Raw genomic sequence first — 24,299 nt, forward strand, 5'->3', positions numbered from 1 at the left:
TTATTTCTCCTCTTCCTCTTAGGAGGTAGGTTTTTTGAGTCTGTTTGTTTGTTTTGGTGACTTATCAAGTGACTTGTTTAATCCATCTCTGCCTTAAGCAGAGGGAGGGGCAGGAAACAGGTCATCATTTGAATCAAGTGAAGATGAGCTGAAGGTCTCCACACATTTCTAGTTCATGCACAGAAAAATGATCCAAACAAGTGCAGCGGCCTCCGTTGCTGGGCAGTGGTCCCGGTTCTCTTTATTCATCCTCATAGCCAGTGGGCAAGGGTTTCAGAGGAGAATTCTGGAAGAAAGACAGGTGCCATCGCCCCAGGGAAGAGGCTCAGACCTCATGCAGAGATGGGAGTAGGGCGTGAACTAGGGTCTCTGGGTGCTTCCAGAGCTGCGACTCCAGGAAAGGCCTCAGCAGCTACCTCCCACGCCAGGGAGCAGGACCAAGTAGCTGGGGCCTTCCATGCACTAGCTGAGCCCTCCTTGCCCAGCTCCCCACCCCCCAACCCGCGACACAGGCGGCCCCACTGTGGCCTGGGGACCCGGAAGCCAGCCACCGCCGCCATCTTGTCCTGACCGGCCCCCAGTCGGCGTGTAGACCACTGTGTAGTGCTGCTGCAGAGAATACCAGGAGCTCTGTGACAAGGCGCAGGACTTGAATAAAACACTACTGGTCCCGGAGGAAGGCGTTTTCCCATTAATGATAATGAACAACCATTATACACTGAACACATGTATGAGCCAGGCACTCAGGGAGGGCACTCACTTCACCCCCGTAACGGTCCTATGGTAGGTTATGCCTGTTTCACATATGTGGAAACTGAGAGGCCAAGAGATGATCGCCTTTAAGGTCACACAGCCCATAAAGTAGAGCCAGGTAGAGCCAGGTGAGCTCCTGCTGCAGGTTGGGGCCTGAAACCCCTTGCAGAGATCTACCCCACAAGTTGACGTGTCTACTGTTGTCAAAATAGCCAAAGAGCTGCCCCCACATTTCCCACCAGGATCTTGTTTTCTTCAATCCCACAGTCTTGATTCAGGAATTTTCATTTTCTCCATAGCATCTGAAGAACGACCTGGAAAAGGAAAAAAGTAGCGTGATACTAGCCACTGCAAGAACTAGGAAATGAAGGGCCCCCTGGTGCTGCTGCCTTGGCCCCACCCTTCTTGCCACCAGAGGAAGCCACCATTCCCTGCCGAGCACAGCCTGGCGTGATCTCTGTGCGTCACCACAAAAATGAGTCCAGGGCAAGTTCAGGCTGGTTTCAAGGGTGGACAATGATTCGCCAATTGCATGGAAAATCCAGGGTTTGAACTGACAAAACCAAAACAAACCCTAGAAATGACTGCAGAATTCAGGCTGTAGAGGGGGAGGGAGGGGGAGGTGGGAGCAAGGAGGGTGGAGTGGAGGGTGCCAAGGCACAGGGTGATGGGTTGGAAGGTGTGGACCTGCTCCCCTGTGTCGTGCACTGTGTTGTGAACCAATGTTACCTCTGAAGCCAAAAACAAAAGTAAAAACAATAGGATCATAAATGGCCATGCTCATTTTTTATAAATGGAAGTTTTATTTGATTTTCCTTGATACCTTAATATGATTATATATTTTGTATTGGACTGTATTAGATATTTAATTCCATTGCATTTTGTTTGAATTTTGAAAAGAAAAAGAAAAGTCAGGGTTTGGAGAAAATATGTTGCTTAAAGTAGCCGACTTTAGCCTCTCTCCCCCAAATCAGAGAAGAACCAGAACCTCAGTTTTGCCCTGTGCAAAGGAGTACTTCAAAAAAAACTCGAAAATTATTTCCACCCCTGACATTCACAGGAAATGTGCACGCTCCTGACACTACCAATAAACCTATACACTGAGAAAGATACACTGAGGAAGTGAACTCCACTGAAGGCAACACAGCACTGTCTTTCTTCACAGTTATTTAGAGATAAAGGTGGCCTAAACAGCAAGCAAAGCGCATTAAAGTAAAGACTAAATTGCCAATAATAACTCTTTAAGGCCATCAGAAAACCCATAGCTCAACCCAAGCTAAGTTTATTAGACCTGCCATGGTAAGAAGGAATACAGAATCCTTTTTTTTTTAAAGCTTTTTTTTTTTTTTAAGATTTATTTATTTGTTTGTTTATTTATTTATTTATACAAGCACTGGGTACAGTCAGAAGCGCGGGAGGGTGAGAGAATTCACCAGGTCCAGAGGGGGGAGCAGAGCAGGCAGAAGGACCGAAGTACACTGCTGAGGGGAGCAGCGGGCGGCAGGAGAGGTCTGGGCGCCATGTGGGACCCTCCTCCAGTGGCCGGGGAGCAGCCGGGGATCGAACCAGCACTGCAGAAGCTGCGGGCAGCTTCGCAACCCAGCGCTCAACCGCTGCGCCACCAGGGAGGCCCAGGAACACAGAATCTTAATAATGTTTCAAAGAAGAAAATCAGGCCTCCCTAGTGGTGCAGGGGTTAAAGACAGCACCATTATCAAACTATCACTAGCCACTGCAGCATGAGTTCGATCCCCAGCCAGGGAGCTGACCCACGTGGCGCAGCAGACCTCTCCTGTCTCTCCCACTGCTCCCCTCAGCAGTGTATTTCAGTAGATCTGCCTGTTCTGCTCCCCACTCTGTCTCTGGTGAATCCTCTTACGCCCCGCACCTCTGACTTACAACCCAATTCTTGTGTGCATAAATAAATAAATATTTTTTTAAAAAAAGAAGAAGAAAATCAATGGAAAATGTAGGATTTGGAGATCTGGATTCAAGTGTTTCAATGCAGATCTTCCCAAGCAGGGACCAGACAGGAACTGGACAAAGGTTGTGACATCATAGTTCAGGATTGGCAGCTACAGGGAGGGAGGGACCGGAAAACAGATCTTGAAAAGGAAACTATTGTTTGTTGAGAAAATTGCTTACCCAGGTGAGTAATCTTCTGTCCTGCTAGGAAAGCTATTTGCTCAGAGGAGCAAAGTATTTGTTCAGACAAATTGACTCGCAGGAATTTCATGAAACAAATAGTGAAATTATTTGCTGGTTTATAGTCACATCTCCCTATGTCTGAATTTCCTGGAGCAATTAGTGACATCATGTTCCTGCAGGAAGTCTCAACTCTCAGTCCCAAGAGTTAAGCTATGTGGGTGTAGATGGTCTCCCGTCTCCAGTTGTGCTGGTTATTTTGTAAAATAAAATAATGCAATCATGTTCAGATGCCACGGAAACAGGACTCACCGCACTTCCTCCCACCAATGACATTACATGTGAACTATAATGCTACATGTTTCTCCCACTCAGCCCCACCGAGTGGGCAGAGACAGTTAGCAGGGAAATGGTTTCAGCTGGAGGAGAGCTCATTGCCATGTGAAAATAGGCAGTGCCCTTGGTGGTTAATCAGCATTTGTCCACAGCCCCGCTCATGCAGTGCATGTTTCACTTCTACAGTGAGATCCAGACAACCTCTCCCAAGTGAATAAGGCCTCTGATGTGGGAAACACAGGCAATCCAGACAACCCAGGCCTCATCTGCTGACGCCCCCTCCCACATCAGTAGTCTAGGGACTGAATTGCTTTTACACAAACAAGCCATTTGCCTCACAAGGCCCTTTCCTTTGCGTGGAGAGACAATTTCCCCTGGGACTGTGAAAACCCAAGATGCCAGTCTCCCCCAAGAAAAGAGCCAATTTCTCCCTTCCTGGTCTGGGAAAACAGTCTCTCTAGACCCAGTTCTCTCTGGACTTGACACTCCAAGCCCCAAGCCCCAGGGTATCTGTGAGAGTTGTTTATAACAGTGAAAACTTGGAAATGCCTTTTGTCAACTAGTGGGACCCGTTCTGTGAATAATGGCACAACGGAAGATAGCAGCCACTCAATACGGCTGTGTTGAGTATTCCTGATTGATTGATATGGGGAAATGTCTATGACATCTTGTTGAGGGAGAAAGGAAATGACAGGATAGCTTGAATAGCATGATTCCGTTGATAGAGCATAACAGATATCAGCTTATTGAGTGATTTATAACAACACTCACCAACTCCCATTTTCTGTGGTGGTAGAATTTCAGGTGACACATAACTTTTTCTTCATTCTTTTCTGTGTTGCTTAGATTTTTCACAAGTAGCATGTGTCATTTTTACCAGAACAATAAAAACATTTGTGGGGGGGGGAATTACTTTTTTTTTTTTTGAGGTGGAGAAAGGTGTTTCAGTATTATTAAGTGAAGAAAGCAATTATGGTGTAAATTTATGTGTGCATGAGAGCCCAAAATACATCACACATATTTCCAGGGTCTGAAGGTCAAAGGAAGTAACAATTGGGGAAGCCACATCTAGACCTTCAAAGACCACACACATGCAGATATCATGGACACTGTCAGTCACTTCCGGGGAGCCCTGGGGATTCTGTTGACATGTGTCCTTACTCCATTTTGTCTTGAGAGCCTTTGGAGACTCAGTAACATGAAAAGAGAGACCTCGGGACACACACTGTATATGAAGAAGGTCTATCCAGGCTTTGATGGAGAACCCCTCCCTACTCATCAGGAATTCCTGGGCACCCACCCCAAGATCTCTCCAGCACCCACCACCTGCAGTTCCAGGTCTGTTCCTAGGAGAACTAGTCACAATTCACTGGCACATTTCTGCTCTCTCGGAGTCAGGAGGGGAAAAGGCAGATGGATCTTAAGACAGGAATCTTCCTGGAAATAAGAAATCTCAAAGCTTTCTTACAACATCTGAGAAGTTCTCTTGAGAAACACCTTCAAGAGATACCCAACAGCAAGACTCAGGGAGGGATGGCTGGACAGATGGCCACAGGCAAGTGGGTTGAAGGGTGGATCCTATTACCAGTAAGGGCTTAACTCTTACATCCTCCTTCCTCCCAAGATTCTTCAATCAAGTCATCAGCCCCAGCACCAAGGTAAATGGGGGAGGGGAGAGCGGAATCAGAGATCAGAAGCTGTGTGCAGCAAATTCGAAATTAATTTCCTTTAGGGTCTACCCTGGGCCTCTTGTCTTGAGAGCTCACACTCTCCCTGGCACGTTCTATCCACTCTTACATTCAACGACCAGCATATTTTGTAGCAAGCCAGAGAAAACATGTATGAAGTGTTAATGGTGGCTTAAGAAATGAGTTGACACATGACGCAAAGCAGGTGTTCAGTGCATGCCAGTGTTCCCATCCCCAGCACTACCCATTCGGGGAACACCACAGGCTCCTATCTGTCTCCCAGGTACACACTTGTCTTATTTGGTCTGTCTACAGAGACATTCCCACCAGGGTGGAGAACCACACCTAAGCCAACTGCTCCTTCATGCTGGGGTTCCCAAAGCTGGAAGAGCCCTAAGGCCTCTTCTTTGTCCTGCTCCTGTTCAACTACTCAGCCACCTCCCAGGCAATATGGGCACGATACCCTGATGTACATGCCCCCTAGCCCCCCCACCCCACCTCCATGCCCACGTACTTCTTCCTGATGTCCTCTCCTTCACAGACCCCTCTTTCTCCACTGTCGACACCCCAGGCTGCTGGAGCACTTCCTTGTCTCGGGCCAGGCCTCGTCCTTTGCAGGCTGAGTGTCCAGATGGCCTCATGGCTCTCCCTGAGTCAGCTGAGCATCTGCCCCAGCCGCCACCTGCCACCCTCTCCACCACCACGCCCCGGCGTCTGTGTGTCCAGCTGGTGGCGGCCACCAATATGTTGTCTGTTGCCAACTCAGCTTTGCTGGCTGGGTGCATATCTTCAGGTTACCCCATGGTGGCCCCAAGGTAATTAGCCACTATTTTCGTGACATCCCCCCTGTGCTCCAACTTGCCCGTGAGGGCGATGCTGATGTCCACGTCACTGTCTTCTCCTGTCCTGCCTCGATTATCCTCTTTGCCATCACCATTATTCCCTTATAAATCATCTGCGACCTCTGGGTCCACTGAAACATCATTGATAATGGGTGTGTGTCACCAGCCAGACTGTAAGCTCCCTAGGGGCAGGGGATGTGCCCTCCAGAGCTGGGGCTTGGGATGAGGCTCCATGAAGTCTGGTTGGAAGGTCACAGATGGACCTGTCCGAACTCCACCATCACTGCTCCCAGCTGAGGGCCCCCAAACCTGGATTTCTGCAAGAAATCTGGAGGCAAGAGTTTTTATGCTTTAGATAAAATTAAAGGATTTTACTAGAGCCCTTTTCGTACCCTGAAAAAAATGAGCTTCTGTTGAGCTCCAGCACAGCGGCAAAGGGCGTTGGGAATGGGAAAAACAACAGACGGAAAGGTGAAGAGAGGAGCAACTAACCAGGCCCCTCTGAACCAATTCCCTCTGCCTGTCTCCAGCTTATCTGCTTATCTCCGGGAGGGAGAGGTCTTGACTTGGCCCCTGGGGCCTCTGAGTCACAGCTGGGAAGGAGAGGCCTTCTCTCTCCACCAGGACCAGTTCAGGCAGGTTCAAGGGTACAAGGGAAGGGCTGTGAGTCACAGAGGATCAAGAAAGTGCCAGGGGCAAATAAAAAAGAAACAAGTGGTTAAAATCTAAAAGAACAGAAAGGGAAAGAAGAAGGGTGGGCAGGCGCTCTGCAATGTCACCTCCTGACCCCTGACCAAAGGTGGCCAAAGGCTTCCTAGATGCTTGACCTTTGGGACTGGAGGGGGTGCTATTCTGTGCATTGTAGAATGTTGAGCAGCATCCATGGCTTCCACCTGCGATACCAATAGCACACCACCACCCCACCCACCTGTGAGAACTAAAGATGTCTCCAGATACTTCCAGATGTCCCTGGAGGTAGGGAGGAGTCAGCCTAGCTGAGACCACTGGCTTCCGTGGGCTTGAGGACTCTCCTTCCTTCCTTCCCTATGCGGAACATGGGCTGGGGGCTCCATCTGCCTTTCTTGCCGCAGCTTCTCCCCTGCAATACCTGAAGATTTTCCCTCAGCAGGGCATGGATTGGCTGCTGAAGTGGGTGCATAGAAGCTCCCAGAACTGAGAGAGCAAAGAAAGAGCCAGGAAGGGAACTACCAGGATCCGTCCAGCTGTGACTGTCCAACAGAAACCAAACACAGCCACAAACATGGGCTACATACATAATTTAATTGTCTTATTTAAGAGAAAAAGGCAAAGTTAACTTCAATAATAGATACTACTTAACCCAATGAGTCATAAATATCTCTTTAACATGTAATTGTCTGAGGAGCAGGGAGGAGCTGGCTCGGGATGGACACCCCTCCAGCCACACTGCCTCATCAGCCAGATCTCAGGCCCCCCACATAGCAAAAGCCAGGCTTCCTGAATGAGGAGGGGGCACTGGAAAGGAGGAAAGAGCAAAGCAGAAATATATTTGAGGTAAAACAGGGAGGCAGGAGGGGGCCTCGTTGAGGTCCTGGGACGTGGGCACTTTGGCAGGTGGAAGGAGAGTGGCGGCCGTCAGCTTGGCCTCCCTCGTGGTGGGTTACGTGGTCCACTGTGAATTTTCGGGTCTCTCCTCTGTGCAGCTCTCTGGGACCTGCCTAACCCCTTCTTACGGTTCCCTGCTGGGAGGTGCCTTAGACACCCGGCAAGTTTTTGCACCTCAGCCACCCTGATCTGGGCCCAACCTGCTTGAGCGGGCATTTGCCCACAAGGGCTGGGTAATTTGGGGGGTTTGATCAGGAGTCAGTTACTCGAAGTCCTTTCTTCCTCTCTCTGTGTCTCTCTCTTTCTCTCCTTCCACCCTCTCCCCCGGCTTTGAACGTTACGCCAATTAAAGATCTTTGATTCTGCTTCTTTGACTTCATGTGTGCAGATGGCCAGACCCTTAGAATGAGCAAAATGGGGCTTTTCCCCCCATTTGGGGGGTCCCAGAATGCCCTCAGTTTCACCTGGTTTAACAATCAATATTTTTAAATTAGTAATGAGGAATTTTACATTTTTTTCATACTAAGTCTTTAACGTCTGAAGTGACTGTTCCGCTGACAGACATGGCGGTTTGCACCCGTCCCCTGTCACCTGCTCGGAGCCTCGTGCGGCCACTGGCTGCCGTATTGAACAGTCCAGGACTGAGGGTTTCTTACAGAGGGCGAGGCTCCCCTATCCTCTTCTGCAGCCCCAAGGAGCTTCTGGAGGTCAGGATCTTATTTTTTTAGTCTATTTTAAATTATTTTTATTGCAGTAACATCGGTTAGCCACACTGTTTATGTTTTAGGGGAAGAGGTTCACAATCTTGTCAGATGTATGTCACCACCCCACTCCCCCATTGTTCCCCACCACGGTCCACTGGGCCCTTCCACCCTTTGCTCCCCACCCCCTCTAGTAACAGAAGCCAAGATCTCAGCTACGCAGTGAGGCAATCTAGTCTCCAAGTAGGTATTTGTGACACAGAGAGCAAAATCCCTATTTCAAGTGGCCACTGCCTCATCCAAAACAATGCCTTCTTTGGAGCTCCCTGGTGGCGCAAGGGCTTAAGTCTCAGCACGATGACACTATCAGCAGCCACTGCTGCACATGTTCGATCCCCAGCCAGGGAGCTACCCACATGGTGCAGCAGACCTCTCCTGTCTCGCCCGCTGCTCCCCTCAGCAGTGTACTTCAGTAGATCTGCCTGTTCTGCTCCCCACTCCGTCTCTGGTGAATCCTCTCATTCCTCCCCCCACACACACACACACTTCTGGCCTACACCCCAGCTCTTGTATGCATAAATAAATAAATCTTTAAAAAAAAATGCCCTCTTCTAGGCCGGTAAACAAGGTACATGCACCTTCTAGTCCACACCCCTCATCAGGAAGAAAGCTGTAAATCTTCAGATTGTAAATTAGCCTAACCCCACCCTAATCATAGACTCTTTTCCTGGCCTCTGGTATCTGCCCAAGCTCTGCACGTCTGACTCCTTCCCCTGGTGCTCAGGTTGCTCCCTGCTGCCTCATGCAAGACACACCCAGGAGCCCTGGGGACCCCACCCTGCCTAGCGTGCCCCCTCAATCCACTGACCTTTCACCAGCAGACAGCTCTGGAGCTCAGCTGAACTCGGGGCCTCTCTCCGTGGATAAATTCCCAAGCCTTGTGGACAAATTCCTAGATACCAATCTCCGCAAGGTTCCCGGACATCTACCTACATGCTTGAGCAAAACCCCCATGCCCACATTTCTATTTGTTAGGAATGAGTCACTAGGTCTAACCCATGTTCAAGGACAGGGAAATTAAGCAAACTGGTCCAGCCACTGTGGAAAGCTGTGTGGAGCTTCCTCAAACTACTAAAAATGGAACTACCATATGTCCCAGCAATTCCACTCCTAGGAATCTACCCAAAGGACACAAAAATATTAATTCAAAAGGACAACTGCACCCTTATGTTTATAGCAGCACTATTTACAAAAGCTAAGCTTTGGAAACAACCCAAATGCCCAAAAAATAGATGACTGGATCAAGAAGATGTGGTACATACACACCATGGAATATTATTCAACAATGAAGAAATATAACTCATGCCTTTTGCGGCAATGTGGATGGAGTTAGAAGGAATTATGTTCAGTGAAATGTCAGAAGGAAAATGAAAAATATCGGATGGTTTCACTTATAGCAGGAATATAGGAGAACCAAATAAGACATCAGTGTAAAAAAATAATAACGGTACAAAACACCGCAAAGCAAAAACAGACAAATATAAATCAGACTTGCTGCTGGGGAGGAGGTGGAAGAGGGATCAGAGGGAGAGAGGGAGGAGCACAGGGTACTGAGGTGATGGTGCGCAGGTGCCTTGGGGAAGGAAACTCTATGGGGACTACACCTGAGGGAGTGAGGGGAAGTAAATATTGTTAAAAAATGAACAATGATGTAAAAAAATTTAAAAAATAAAAAGGGAAAAAAGATTGTAAAAAAAAAAATTGACTAACACACTATGTCAAAACTAACAACATATCGCATGTATTTAGCACCTTGGACCTCACAAAGCACTTTCCCAGAAGGCACCTACTGTAGTAACCTGTAGTAGAGATCAAACAAGAGAATGACTGTGAAGTTTCCAGAAGCATAAAATGTTAATTCCTCCAGAGGCGATGCATTCAGTAGACAACTTCTATGCTTACATAAGGATTAAAAACTTTTCACATAAATTTATACATTCCTCTATTCAACAAATATATATGGTCCAGTGTGTGCTGCTTACTGTACTAAGCTAAAGATAGTGTGATGAGTAAGAAGGCCCCTCTCTTCAAAGATGGCAGTCTTGCATTAAAATCCTTATCAGACTACCTGTCCTGACTATCTCCAGGTGGCTCCACCTGGGCCTCTCTTCCTGAGTATCCCCCTTGGCTGGTCACTGGGTGGACTGTTGAGGCCAGGAGCCCTGCCTTTGAGAAATGGCTGTTCTAGCAGGAACCAGATGGCCAGAGAGAAACACAGTTGTCTGAAGTTTAATTTTAATGTTCTGTGAATCCTACCCCCTCCCCACTTCCTTGTATGCTGCAGGGAATCTGGGCTGTGAGTGGGTGAAGAGGAACAGAGGAATGAGAAACTAAAAATGACAAACAAGGAAAGCAATGATACATTCTCACTTGAGAAGTATCAGAGAAGAGACCACGGGGGTGATGTGGGTGTATGCAAATGGTACATAAATGTGACATCCATACCCGCCTAAGCTATCACAGTCCTTTTATATGTGTGAGTGTTGTCACTGGGGGTACTCTCCTGGGATTTACTGTTTGAAATTACTAACCTCACTCACCTTCATGACTGCTAACCTCACTCACCTTCGTGATCGATCTGATCAGAGATGAAACATTTTTCAATCTGACCCTTAGTATCTTCTTTTACAGGACAGAGGTGGATACATGATCTCTGAGGTTTCTTCCAGCTTTGACATATGTTCTCGATGCCAAGAGTAGCGATTTCCTGTGCCCTCAGTATTTCAAGGAAATTTCCCAAGATTTGAGTGGTCCTAGAAAGCCTAAATCAGGATGAAGATATAGCTGTCTATGATGCCTCCTATGTATTTGAAGAAATAGGAAAATAAAGTCATGGGAAAGCGTTAACCATAAATGGTAGGACAGGAGAAGGTAGAAAAAATGGACATGCATCTGGTCAAACGATACAGAGAACTCCCGACAACTTCCAAGCGCCCACAGAAATGCAGTCGTAGGTCATCTGCTTCTTCCCAGCAGGAACCACTACCATGATGCTATCCCTAAGTTCTCGTTTTTTTTTTAATATTTGGACTGAGCCAAACCGAATTCCACTCCTTCACAGGTACTGTCTCCATTGCTAGTAAAATCTCCAGTACTAAAGTTTTGATGCCCACTTAGTGAAGATGTTGAAAATGTAAATCATACATCAGCCAGTGCCTTTAAGAGTGACTTATTATGTCCCTTCCAAATTTGTGATTCTACATTTCTACGATAGTTTAATCAGATTAAACCATGTGATCAGATTAAACTGAATGCCCTGAAACTCAAATTTTTGGCTTAGATACATCTGAGTCTGTATTTTTTAAATCCTGTTTAGCCTACTCTACCTTAGCTCCCATCAGTGTCTCCTATTTCAAATACCTAATCAACTTTTTGGACTTCATTGAAGACAAAGTACAACCTATTAGATTCTCTGGTCCATGCCCCTCCTGAGACACTGTTAGTCAATTTTCAATTCACTTTTCTGTTCCTTTCATTTCCTCCAAAGTCATTTCCTTCTGTTATTCAATCAATAACTATTTATTGAACACCACAGTAAATCTGCTATATATTTGGAATTACCTGAAATACAGAACATGAATACACCTTGGTCCCTGCCCTTCCAAGTGTGTATAGTTTGGTTGGGGAATAAAACTGCCACATAGTTTCTAACATTCAAAATGAGTTTAATTTTAAGGCAGTTTGTAGCCAATGAGGAAGTGGCTTATCCAAGCTTATTCCCAAAACGCAGCAGGATTTCAGAAGAACGAAATATGGCTTTCAGTTAGGGTGCTCTGGAGAAGGGGAACTTTACATTGGATATTTAGACATGGGAAAGATACAGCTTGACTGGGTAGAAGAACTGGTAGAAGAACTGGTAGAAGAACTGCGAGACTGAAGAACAGGACAGGAACCAGAGCAGGAGACCATGTGCAAAGGCCTGATGAATGGAGCTCAGGGGCAGTCCATGCTGAGGGACATGGGAGATAAAGCTGGGGTTTAAAACAGAATAAGCAGCAGCTCTATAACCATCTTTCTGAAAACCATCTTCCTCAGCCTCTGCAGTCCAAGGCTGTGATCCAGTCACACTAACACTGGGGGCTATTTGTGACTGAAGGAGAAAATGTTGTGTATGCTCAGTCCTCTAATCTTCATTCCAGCTACTTCCCACATCCAGCCCGAGTGAAGCCCTTGCTGGCAGCAGTGAGCATCATTGGCAAGTTAGCAATCAGCCAGCTGGAAGAGATTATGGGATGGTTGTGGAGGTTTGAGTGGGAAAGCAATGCACAGATGAAAGGTTGAGAAGGTAGACTCTGAGAAAGGTGGGAGAGAAAGCATACCTGAGATATGAGCAGAGGAAGCAGAGACATGTGTAGACAAAATTATTTGCAACTTGCTGCTGTGCTACTGTGCCATTTCAGCACCCTCACGCTGGACAGCACCTGCCCTGGACTTGCTCTTCCCATTGGCCACTCAAAGTTGGCAAGTGACTCCTCATTCCAATTCTACTTCAGATTCACCTTTTTCTTCTTCATTCCAGTCACCATTTACCAGACCTCAGCAGGTGCTTAATGGATTTCTGTCACCTCCTTAGAGATGCCTGCATTTAGCATCCCAAAGAAAATCTATTCTGCTAGGATGAAATCAAATAGTTCACTGTTTCTGTCTTTGTTTCCAGGAAGATAAAGCTCTATTCAACCTCAGTGAGTCTAAGGTGCACTCCTAGTCAATATAAGCTATCATTAACTACTCACTATGGGAAGTCAGTGTAGCACCAGGCACTCTGCCAATCTACATATTATCTCACTTGGTTCTCTCAGCATTCATAACAGGTAGGTAACTTCAACCCTACTGACAGCTGAGGAACCAGAGAATCATAGCAGTTATGTCATTTATCCAAGCCTAGACCACTCACCAATATCAGATCCAGTATTTAAACCCGTTTTAAGTAATTTACAAAGTCATTATTCTTCATATCCCATTAGGACAATGGGACTTTACATGAAACACTGGCTAACAAATTTATTTCTATAGTTATTTATTTTTAATATGCATTAAAAATTAAATTCCATGGATTTTAAATTATGGATAGATTGTCTTAAGATAGGGGTAGATTTGGTTCCTTTTTAAGTGAGTTGGCTTTTTTAAATATTAAGCCAATATTTCAAGCAGCATGTAAATTTAGCAAAAATCATAACTGGCCTTTATATATAATATGCCAGTAAGTTAGACTTTTTCTATTCTTGAATAATATTTCTGAAAACTTATCCAATTTCCAATCTTGAAAATCTCACTGTAGCAGATAATTTCCTTATAAAATGCATGTTCAACAAAGGCACACTGAGTGTAAAGGCTCAACTAAACTCACTCACCAGGAAAGTGACTCACTTCAAACACTAGCAGGTGGTTTGAGTTCATATCTCAGTAAAAGTACAAGCGTTATCTCTGAGGAATCTTCAAGGTCATGAAATTGTGCATGTTAATTTGGTGAGTTGCTAGAATTCCCAGTAGTCAGCTCCTACCAGATACCTATTCCTTCCTGCTCGAGATATTAGCTAAAGGAATCCATGCACTGTTCCCTGCACATAGTAGATGTTCAATTGACTTAATAAATAAATGACTGTTTACACGCATGCATGAACAAGCAGACAGTAAGTAGCTAAGTAGGGTTTGAACATGTAATAAACAGAAGAGATAGTCAAGATGGTATAAGAAAAAATTTCCATTTCCCTTCATAGAGAAAACCATTTACCTATAGACACCAACCAAAAACTGTGTGGTGCTAGTTTCTGTTAACAGAAGCAGCGAGAAGGCCAAAGGTACTTCTGGGTTTTAGGAATTCTACATTTTTTTGTTGACAGCTCTGCACTCACGGAGTGGACATGTGGCTGCCTCCCCCCAGAATATCTGCTGACGTTCTTAAACAATATAAAATAAATATGTACGTGTGTATGTTTCCATGTCCTCTATCAATCTAAGCTCGATGTTGCAGATCCAAAAACCATTACTCCTCCCTCTCCCTTAAACTATAGAGGCTTAATAAGTTAGATATTCTCTTTTTCCCAGTCACCTTTGTGATTATTGGTGACCATGTGATCGATCTACTTCTAGTCAGTGAGCTTTTAGGAGAAATTAGCCGCCTGGACTCTGGGCAAGTTATTTATTCTCTGATTAGGTCTATCAGCAAATTAATTATTAAATATAGAATAAATACACTTATCGCTTAAGGCAGCTTGCTTGCGTTTTCTGTTACTTGTGCTGGACGAATACAAGATAGTCATCCAATAACTCCATTTAATTCAGCAGATTTTGTTTCTAAGCTCCTACTAAGAAATAAGGCTCATTCTCTTCTCACCTCTTGCTAAATTTGCCATCCCATCAATGTCCCTGCTCCTTCTATTTTTAAACCTTGGGAAATATTGGTCTTTCCTCTGTTTTACACTCTGTGTCTATAAGAAAACATCTGCTTGATTAATTCTATTCCAAAATAGAGAAGGAAGGCAATTAGAGCTTTGCAAACACGGTCTCCTGTGAATCTTTACAATCACCCTAGAGTAAGTACTTTGCCCCCTATTTTACAAAGGGAAAACTTGGGTTCACTGACAACTGGGGTCATGCAAATTGCAAAAGGGATGAAGCCAGAGTGTCCTCACCTGGCTAATTGCAAAAGCCATGCTCCTGCCACGCGTGCTCCCCACCTACTCTCCCTTCCGTGTAAATTGGTTCCTTTGGGCTTGTGCTGCTATTGGAACAATCTGTGCCGACCATGTAGTGCCTGCATTTCCATAGCTGTCCTCAAAGCACTCACAGGCAGCGCTTGGCCATCGGTGTCCCTGGGGACAGAGTAATTGCACCAACACTCCAAACATACCTCATATTTGTCTCAGAAACCCACAAGAGGCTCACAGCAGATTTTCCTTTTAATCATGTTTTCCTCAGGCTAACACTAAGATAAATTGGAACTTTCTAAATCTTCACCCAGCGATGGCTGGGTAAAAAAACCCAAGCTGAGAAAGGCAACCACCTGGTAGGACTAGCAGTGACAGTGTCTGTGTGGATAGTGGAAAGTCGGCCACATAGCCACGTCCTCGGATTCTGTGTTTGCCCCCTGGGGCGGCCATAGCAAAGTGCCACAGGCTGGGTGGCGTGAAGACAGAGATTTCTTTTCTCACAGTCCTGGAGGTGACGTGCCCAAGATGCAGGTCCTGGCAAAGCCTTTCTTCCCGGTTATAGACAGTCGCCTTCTGCTGTGTCCCCACGTGGCCTCTTCTTTACCCCGGGGTGGGGGGGTGGTGGATAAAAGAACAGAAAGGGAGGGGAGAGTGGCAAGAAAAAGGTGGGGGAAGGAGAGGGGAGTGGGGGAGAGAGGAGGAGAGGGACAGGGTAGAAGGGAAGGAGGGGCAGGGAGGGAGAGAGGGAGCACCTGGCATCTCTTCTCTCTCCTCTCATAGGCACAGCATCCCTGCCTGAGTAGAGCCCTGCCCTATGGCTTCCTCGACCCTAAATCTCCTCCCTGAAGGCATTCTCCCCAGATACACATTGGGAGTTAAGGCTTCACCATGACTTTGGGGTGCACTCAATTCAGTCCACACAGACCCTGAACTAGGAATGAACACAAATCACAAGAAGATGCTGAAGGATATGGGGGGGGGGGCAGGGAAGAAACCAGCAGGGTGTACACTTTCCTGAGCGTTTGCTCTGCACCCCAGCAGGCGCTTGCACACATCAGCTCTAACTCTCGCAGCAAGCCTGGAGGTCAGATACATTATTTTCCTGCCTCCTTCTTATTAGTATTATGGCAAGATGTACCTAACAAAATATGTACCGTGTTCATAATATTTTAAGGGCCAATTCAGTGGCATTAAGAACATTCACAATGTTGTGCGACCATCTGCTACATTTCCACTGTCCATGTCCAGAATGTTTTCAGCATTCCAAGCAGAACGCTGTATTTATTTAACAAAAACTCCCATTCTGCCAAACCAGTGGTAACTTCTACTTTATCTTCAACACCTATCAACTCGCCTGTTCCAGGCATCTCGTATCAGTGAGGTTATACAGTATTTGCCCTTTTATGTCTGGTTTATTTTACATAGCAAAAAAACTCTTGGGCCTCCCTGGTGGCACAAGGGGTTAAGACACAACCTATGAAGCAATCCAACAATCCGCAGCCACTGCAGCACAAGTTCAATCCCCGGACAGAGAGATACCCACATGGCGCAGCAGACCTCTCCTGTCTCCCTGCTGCTCCCCTCAGCAGTGTATTTCAGTGGATCTGCCTGTTCTGTTCCCCACTCTGTTACTGGTGAATCCTCTCACCCCCCACACTTTTGGCCTGTACCCCAGTACTTGTATGCATAAATAAATCTTTAAAAAAAAAAAACCTTTAAAAAAAAACCTCTCAAGTTTCATTCTTGTTGGATAAGAATTCCATTTCTTTTTCTGGCTAAATAATATTCCACTCCGTATCTATATCATATTTTGTTTATCCATTCATCTGTTGATGGCTATTGGGATGTTTTCACCTTTTGATTATTGTGAATAAGGCTTCTAGGAGCATCGGTGTAGAGTATCTGAGTCTCCCTCTGTTATGGGTGAATTCTGTCCCCCTCAAAACTCACATGTTGAAGTTCTAATTCTAAGTACCTTAGAATGTTACTGTATTTGGAGATGGGATCTTAACAGCGGTGATTAGGTATAATGAGGTCTTGTGGGCCCTAATCCACTATGGGTGGTGTCCCGATAGGAAGGGGGGTTGGGGACGCAGTCACCCAGAGAGGAGAGACCGTGGAAAGACACAGGAGGAAAGGACCACACACAAGCCAGGGAAACACACCTAGAAGAGACCAACGCCTTGATCTTGGACTTTCAGCCTGCAGTGAGAAAAATATAATAACTGTCTGTGGTTTACACCACACAATCATTTTGATGGCAGCCCTAACACACTAATACACCCGGCTCTCAATTCCTTTAGGTATATACTTAAAAGTGGAATTCTCAAGACATGTAAATCTGTTTAACTTTTTGAGCAACGACCATACCGTTTGCACAGCAGATGCACGACTTTATGTTCCCAGCAGCAATGTAACTAGGTTCCAATTTCTCCACATTGTCACCAACACTTATTTTCAGGAGTCTGTTTATAATACTCAGCCTAACAGGTAGGAGGGGGTCCTTCTCCTTTTAAAGGGTCAAATAATTTGTTACTCTTTAGTCAGACTCAGGTGCTTCGGATACGCGTCCCAACGTCTGCCTGGCCTGGCCATCTCTCTCTTCTCTCTCGGATGAAGGAGGAAAGCCTCCTGCCTCCTGTAAGCTACATATGCGCCTGTCTTGGAGCCTGCTTGGAGCTATGAAAAGATCACTTAAGGACCCATCTGCTCCTTCCAAAGTGAGGGAAAGCAATTTCATTTTAAGGTAATTAACCTAGAGAGACTCACACACATGCACAAAGAGACATATCCAAGGATATTCATGGTGCGATATAATAAAGAAACTCTGGAAATGACTTAAATGTTCACCAATGCAGGAACAAGTAACTTGACTTTGCATATATTGGAACACTATACAGGAAAAATCGTAGTCAAAATAAATCAACTATAACTATAGTATCATCCTGGAGAAATCCCCAAAATATAAAGCCAAAGGCCAAACAGCAAATTACAAAATAATATACCATCTGATACCACACAGCCTGGGACTGACTGAATTATAGTTCTTTCCATATCATCTTCTTTAGGGCACCAGCAAAGTATCAACATTAAAAGTGACACGTTTAGACAGTTTTAAAAAGCACCAAGAAATGATAGGGTATTGGGATTTGCTTTGAAACAATCTGAGTCGTACGTGGTGAAGTATCTTAATAAGCAAAGGACATTTGGGAGACAATCAACAAGATCTGTGCTTTGCTTCTGTGTCTCAGTTTTCTCATAAAATGAGAAATGCAAATAAATGAGAATAAAACAGGACTTAATGTCAGTATTGGGGGGTAAAATGGACTAATGCATTAAAAACCCTAACAACAGTGCTTAGCCTGAATAGATGCTCGATGACTAGTAGCTACTGTTATTATTTATGGATTCAAACCTGCAGTAAAATATGGAAATACAGGCTTACTAAGCAAAACATTCAAAACATGGGCATATCGAGGAAAAAGAGGAGCAGATCTTGTTCATATTGTTCTGGGACATTGTTTAACAGGCCCCGTCTGGGTTTATTTATGAAAATGTACCTGGTTTGATTCACTGTTTACTGTTAATTAAAAGTTCCAACTTGGGGAAGTTACATGTTAACTTATAGATTTTTGTCCAATAGAAATGCAAATAGTATGTCTTGGGGGCCCAAGGTTCACGGTTCACTGCCACATGATGAGGACCCCCTGGGTGTCCAAGCCATCGCTCTTCCTCTAACTTGTTTTTATTAAGTTAATTCAATTTCTTTAAATAATTTTATTAAGATAAGATAAATCTTATCTATGTCGTATATTTGTATCAGAGTCACAGTTTTCTATTTTTGAACATTATGGTTTCACAGAGGAAAGGATATGAGTCAAATTCATGTCAACGGTTGTCTCTAGGAAGGGAGAGGCATGGGGCTGGGGTAGAATAAATGGGGACATCAATGACCAATGATATGTTATTTGTCTTATTTAAAATTATAAAGATCTGAAGTATATGTGGCAAAATACTGACATTAATTAAGTCAACTTGGTGGAAACATGGATAGTTATTCATCTCTCTATTTTCAACCTTTTTTTAAAAATGTTTTCCTAAAGAGTAAAATAATCAAGTGCTGAAGCATCTTGTTAGGGGAAAGAAGAAATTTCTATGCTCTCATTAATTCCAAATTGTTGGCCAGAACCCAGAGGATGAGGACACTGCATCAAGACTTATAGCCTGGGGCCCACTGGTTAAAGTTTTGTGTCTAGAACTAATTAGCTGTATGACCCAGGGTAAGCAGCTTCCTTTCTTGAATATCAGTTTTGTTTCCTGTAAGATAAACACTGAATAATTATGATGTATCCCACTCCACTTAGGAATTTTTAGCTATCAACTTATAAGGAATTGTGAGAAAGTTTTGATTTCTCTGTGATGCTTCAATATTTTTTAATTATTTTTAATATGCATTCCCATGTTTATTACAGCATTACCCACAATACCAAGATGTGAAAACAAATTTAGTGCCCATCTCTGGATGAATGGATAAAGATGTTTCATATATTTTATATAGCATATTTATAAATATATACATATATCAATTTATATTTATGTATATTGGAATATTGCTCGGTCATGAAAAAGGAGGGAATCCTGCCCTTCGCAACAACATGGATGGGACTGGAGGCATTATGCTAAGTGAGATATCAGACAGACTGACTTATCAGTACAAGGGCAATCATACTGCAAGATGTAATGTATCAAACTAACACAGTACACTTCAAATTTACACAATGTTATATATCTATTTTAATTAGAAATAGAATTATTAATGAAAAGTTCAAATATATAAGAAGCAGATAGTATAAATTAGCCCCATCTACCTTTCATCCATCAAACTTCAACAATTACCCCACATCATCAGACTGAAAATAATAAAAATAATTTTTAAAGTCCACCTGAAAAATTATAAACTTACAGCCAATCTTGTTTTGTCTCTATGCTCACTGCTCCTACCACCGGATTATTTAGTTTTTGTTTTTGCCTTTTTATTTTGATGTAAATAATATATTTTATATTTATAAAGTATTTTAACAGAATTTGTAAGGTTATAAAATAATATAGGAACTCTCTTTACCTTTTATTCAATCGCCATGGTTTAGATTTTGCTCCCCTTTTACATATATGTATAAAACATCTACATATAACATTCATATATATCCATATATTCATATATATCCATTCATATATATTCATATATAATGTTGATATAGATGTATATTTTCCAAAATAATTTTCACTAAACACTTCAGTGCGTAGTTCCTAAGAGGCCTTCTCATCCATCACCAATACAGGTGTCAATTTTTTTTTTTTTAATAGAGGCATGCTTTATTTATTTGTTTACTGGTTTGTTTGTTTGTTTGTTTTGTTTATACAAGCACTGGGTACAGTCAGAAGTGCGGGAGGGAGGGTGAGAGAATTCACCAGAGCCAGAGCGGGGAGCAGAACAGGCAGAAGGACCGAAGTACACTGCTGAGGGGAGCAGCGGGCGGCAGGAGAGGTCTGCGCGCCATGTGGGACCCTCCTCCAGTGGCCGGGGAGCAGCTGGGGATCGAACCGGCGCCGCAGAGGCCGCGCGCAGTTTCGCAACCCAGCGCTCAACCGCTGCGCCACCGGGGAGGCCCAATACAGGTGTCAAAACGGGGACATTTTACAGTGACGGTGCCATCGGCTAACTCACAATTCATTTTCAGATATTGATTGTCTCCAAATATACTTTTATATTCCCCCATGTATGACTCAGATTATTTCAAAGCAAATCCCAATGTCCTGTCAACTCCTGGTGCTTTTTAAAAATGTCCAAACATGTCCTTTTTTTTTAAGATTTATTTATGCATACAAGAGCTGGGGTGTAGGCCAGACGGGCAAGGGGTGCGAGGATTCACCAGAGACAGAGTGGGGAGCAGAACAGAAGGATTGACTGAAATACACTGCTGAGGGGAGCAGCGGGCGAGGCAGGAGAGGTCTGCTGCGCCATGTAGGTCAGCTCCCTGGCCAGGGATCGAACTCATGCAGCAGTGGCTGCGGGTAGCTTCAAAGTGCTGAGACTTCACCCTTACACCACAAGGGAGGCCCCAAACATGTCATTTTTAATGTTGGTACCTGGCTGGAGCCCTAAGCGTGCCCATGGCTCCCAGGCTGGGTGGCTCAGCCATACAGCAACCTCAGCCCCTGTGCTGGATGCCCTGCAACTTTCAGCTCAGACAATCTGTGACTCACAGACCGCAGCCGCCTCCACTCCGGTAGCCTCAGCTGAGCCCAGCATGACTCAGCCTCAGGAGAGCATCAGCTGACGAGCGAGTGGGCAGGAGGGCATCCCTGCCCACAGAGCAGTCAGAGAGGAGGAGGGAGGCTCGCCTGGGAGGGAGGTGATCGGCATCTTGACTCCCAGAGAACAATCCCCTTGGCTGCTCCTTACTGCCGGCATTTCCTGTACTTCAAAGTCACTTCATCTCTGAAATATAATTTTTGTTTAAATTGCCAATATAAATGAACTACCCATTCCGTTAACAAGGCCCCTGGTGCCTCCTCAGATGATTCCCTGGCGGCCAAAGCCAGGAGAGCTTTCCAGAGAGGGTCAGGCCCCACGATCCTTTCCCCACGCGCCCCCAGCTCCCTTCAGGGCACACAAACAGCAAGAAAAAGAACCTGGGCCTCACCCAGCCTAGCCCTGGACCCTCACCCCATGGGGGCGGGGGGTCACCCGTGTGTTCGCCCAGTGTCAGCGCTCAGGAGAGGCCCTCCATGGCCGGCAGAGAAGGTCCCCTGGGCCATTCATTTGGAATGGCTGGGTAAGCAGCCTCCAGGATCCCGCGCACATCAAGAGGCAGACGACGCTTCTTCATCCAGACTTCAGATTCCAGGGAGGAGGCAGGAAGGCTGCCAAGCCTCTGCCGGCGAGAATGGAACTCTAAGCTCCATCTCCTCAGAAGACCCCAACCTCCCTCAAGGCCCACGTAAGTGACCAAAGTCTACAGGGGATCATGTCTTCTTCCCTGAGGCTTGGACCTCCCAGGACCCCAGGAGAGGATATGGGGTGGGCATGTTTCCAGGCCCCCCCCTCCCAGAGCACTGAGCCTCAAAGCCACCCCAGGCCATGAGGGGACGGAGCTGCCTTTATAACATCTGGCAGGACCCAGCGTGTCCAGAGCATCCATCTTCAGTGCCACGTTCTGCTCGCCTGAGTCCAGTGCCTCAGCGCCGGGTCTGGATGTGTGGCCAGCCCAGTAATAGCTCCCAGGAAGAGACCCTGAAGGACACAGCTGGCGTGAATGTGAGTCCCAGCATCAGCCCACACCTGAGAGGCCCCTGAATCCCGTCAGGAGGCTGATCAGCCTGAGGAGCACCATCTGCTAAGGTGGGTATTCACCAGTTGGAAATTCTCACGCCTTCCACCAGAGCTGACTGAGGAAGGTCAGGCTGCTGGTCAATCCCATGGTCCGTGCCCACCCCCCACTGTACTCTGTCAGCCAGTAAGCGTGTCCTGAGACCCTGCTCCTTCAGGGATCCAGAGCACCCCACCCAGCTCCCCGTTCACGACGTGCTCACAATCTGACTGTGGTAGGATGGATGTTGGTGTCCACCCTGCTTCTGGAAGTGGGCTAAATACACCGATTCGTTGTCTTCCAGCAGACAGAGGAAACTGAGGCTCCGGGAGGCTGAGTCACTCGACCAGGTCCCCGGCTCCTTGCGATGTGCCTCTCTCTTAGCAAAGGTTTCCTGGGACTAGCCCCCCTTCCAGCTCTTGCTCTTCCCCATCTCCGCCATGAACCCCACCTTCCTCATCCTCCAGGGCCAGTGCCAGCCTCCTTCCTGAATCCCCCAGGGGGTCCCCAACTGCAGGTGGGCACCCTCTAACTTCACTCTTTTTTTCAAGGGAGCGAGTTTGCCTCTCAACAAAATGTCAAGCTCCCACACAACCCAAACCATGTCTTACACCCTCTCGAGCCGCTGTTGTTTAAATACTTTCACTGTAATTATTTAAATACCTTTCAGTGGCCACAATTGTTCAAGTACTCCTGGATAACAGCCCTTGTTCAAGTATTTGGTGTTCGCTTGTTTTAGAACTTAGAACAGCCTCTATTTTCAGAAGTTATAACCTGATAAAGAAATAAAATAACCCAATGAGGGGAAGACTTTGAAACATTGAAAAGCTGTTATACAATTCGAATCCCTGCATTTGTGTGAGTAAGATTCAAAGGCCAGATCATCGCCGTGCGCAACGTGAGAACTCGGGTAGGGAAGGAAAGGCTGAGTGGGAGGGCTAAGGGCTGGAGGCGAATCCTGAAGGCGCTTTGCCAAGTGGGAAGCTCAGGACATCTGTAGGAGCTGTTGGTCAAGGTCACCACAAATGGAGAATCATTCATATGCTGAACGATTGTTCTAAAGGAGCCCAATGGCCATCTAGGAGCTGGGGTCGGGGGAGCAGAGGATGGAAAGGGAACACAGTCTGGCTCATGTTGTACCCAAGAGCTCAGCTCAGCCTAAAACTATACTGAGCATGACTTGTGTGTGTGTGTGTGTGTGTGTGTGTGTGTGTGGGTCTAGTGAACATTCACCCTACCAGAGAAAAAGGCAAACATTAACATTGGTTGTGAATCAGAGATTTGTGGATGTTTAGATTGGCCAGAAGTAGGTCCCTAAGAAAGTTAAGTTAAGGCAAGAAGAGTAAACATTGACGATACCTGGGCACCTGGGTGGGGAGCCTGGTGCGGGGCAGCTAGTTAGACTCCAGTGCTGAGTCATGTGGTGGCATTGTCGGGACCCTGGCTCTCGGGGATGCATGTTCGGACCTTTACAATAAGCAAGTTCTCCCACAGTCAGAGGGATGGCGAGAGGGGACTACAGCCTCTACCGCACACACACGCTCCAGGACACTGGTTTTATGGAAGAGTAGATATGGACACTGAGGTTCTGCAGACTGATTCCCTTTCCATTGTTTTGCCTATGAGCCCCTCGAAAAGTCTCCACTTACCCTCAGGAGGACACAACTCTAGTTCGAACACAGTCGCTTAGGAGAAGCCGGCAGCTCCAGGGCTCTACCTTCTGCAAGGTGAGGTGCCTTTCCCAGTGGCCCTTCTCTCACTTTTGAAAGCAATGCTTGCTTCTGACCCACCCCAAATCTTTGATAAAACATTTCACCATCATACAGAAACTTCGAGAATACGACACAGAGATCATATCATAAACAGGTGTGATTTTCATGATTGCCTATAAAATTCTTTTTAAGTCAGATGGAAATCTCTCAACAAAATGGAGGTTCTTTTCAAGCTGATATGATAAAGCACTAAAAATAATTCCTGGTGATCGTCACTGTGTGCTTCTCAGCATCACTAAGGACTTCAATGAACTGAATGGCATCACCATAACAACACTCTGTAGATCCCCCTCCATGCTGACAAGGTCGCTCAGAACTTCCTAGCTCATATACAAAACATTTGCCAGGGATCACTGCTACGAAGGATCTTGGGACTTAAAAGGCTCTTTGTGAGCGGA

At 45.7% G+C, this 24,299-nt stretch overlaps 1 long non-coding RNA gene across 1 annotated transcript; it reads right to left on the reverse strand.

The window, feature by feature from the left end:
* Positions 1-534: 534 nt before the first annotated feature.
* Positions 535-24,277, reverse strand: LOC119254368 (uncharacterized). The gene is made up of 4 exons (XR_005127286.2): positions 23,779-24,277; positions 22,793-22,903; positions 10,675-10,871; positions 535-1,067 (listed from the first exon to the last, which is right to left on the reverse strand). It is a non-coding gene; the product is annotated as an uncharacterized LOC119254368 (long non-coding RNA).
* Positions 24,278-24,299: the final 22 nt, after the last annotated feature.

The sequence above is a fragment of the Talpa occidentalis genome, unplaced genomic scaffold, assembly GCF_014898055.3.
Source record: "Talpa occidentalis isolate TD23 unplaced genomic scaffold, MPIMG_talOcc4v2.1 talOcc4.3, whole genome shotgun sequence".
Lineage (NCBI taxonomy): Eukaryota > Metazoa > Chordata > Mammalia > Eulipotyphla > Talpidae > Talpa > Talpa occidentalis.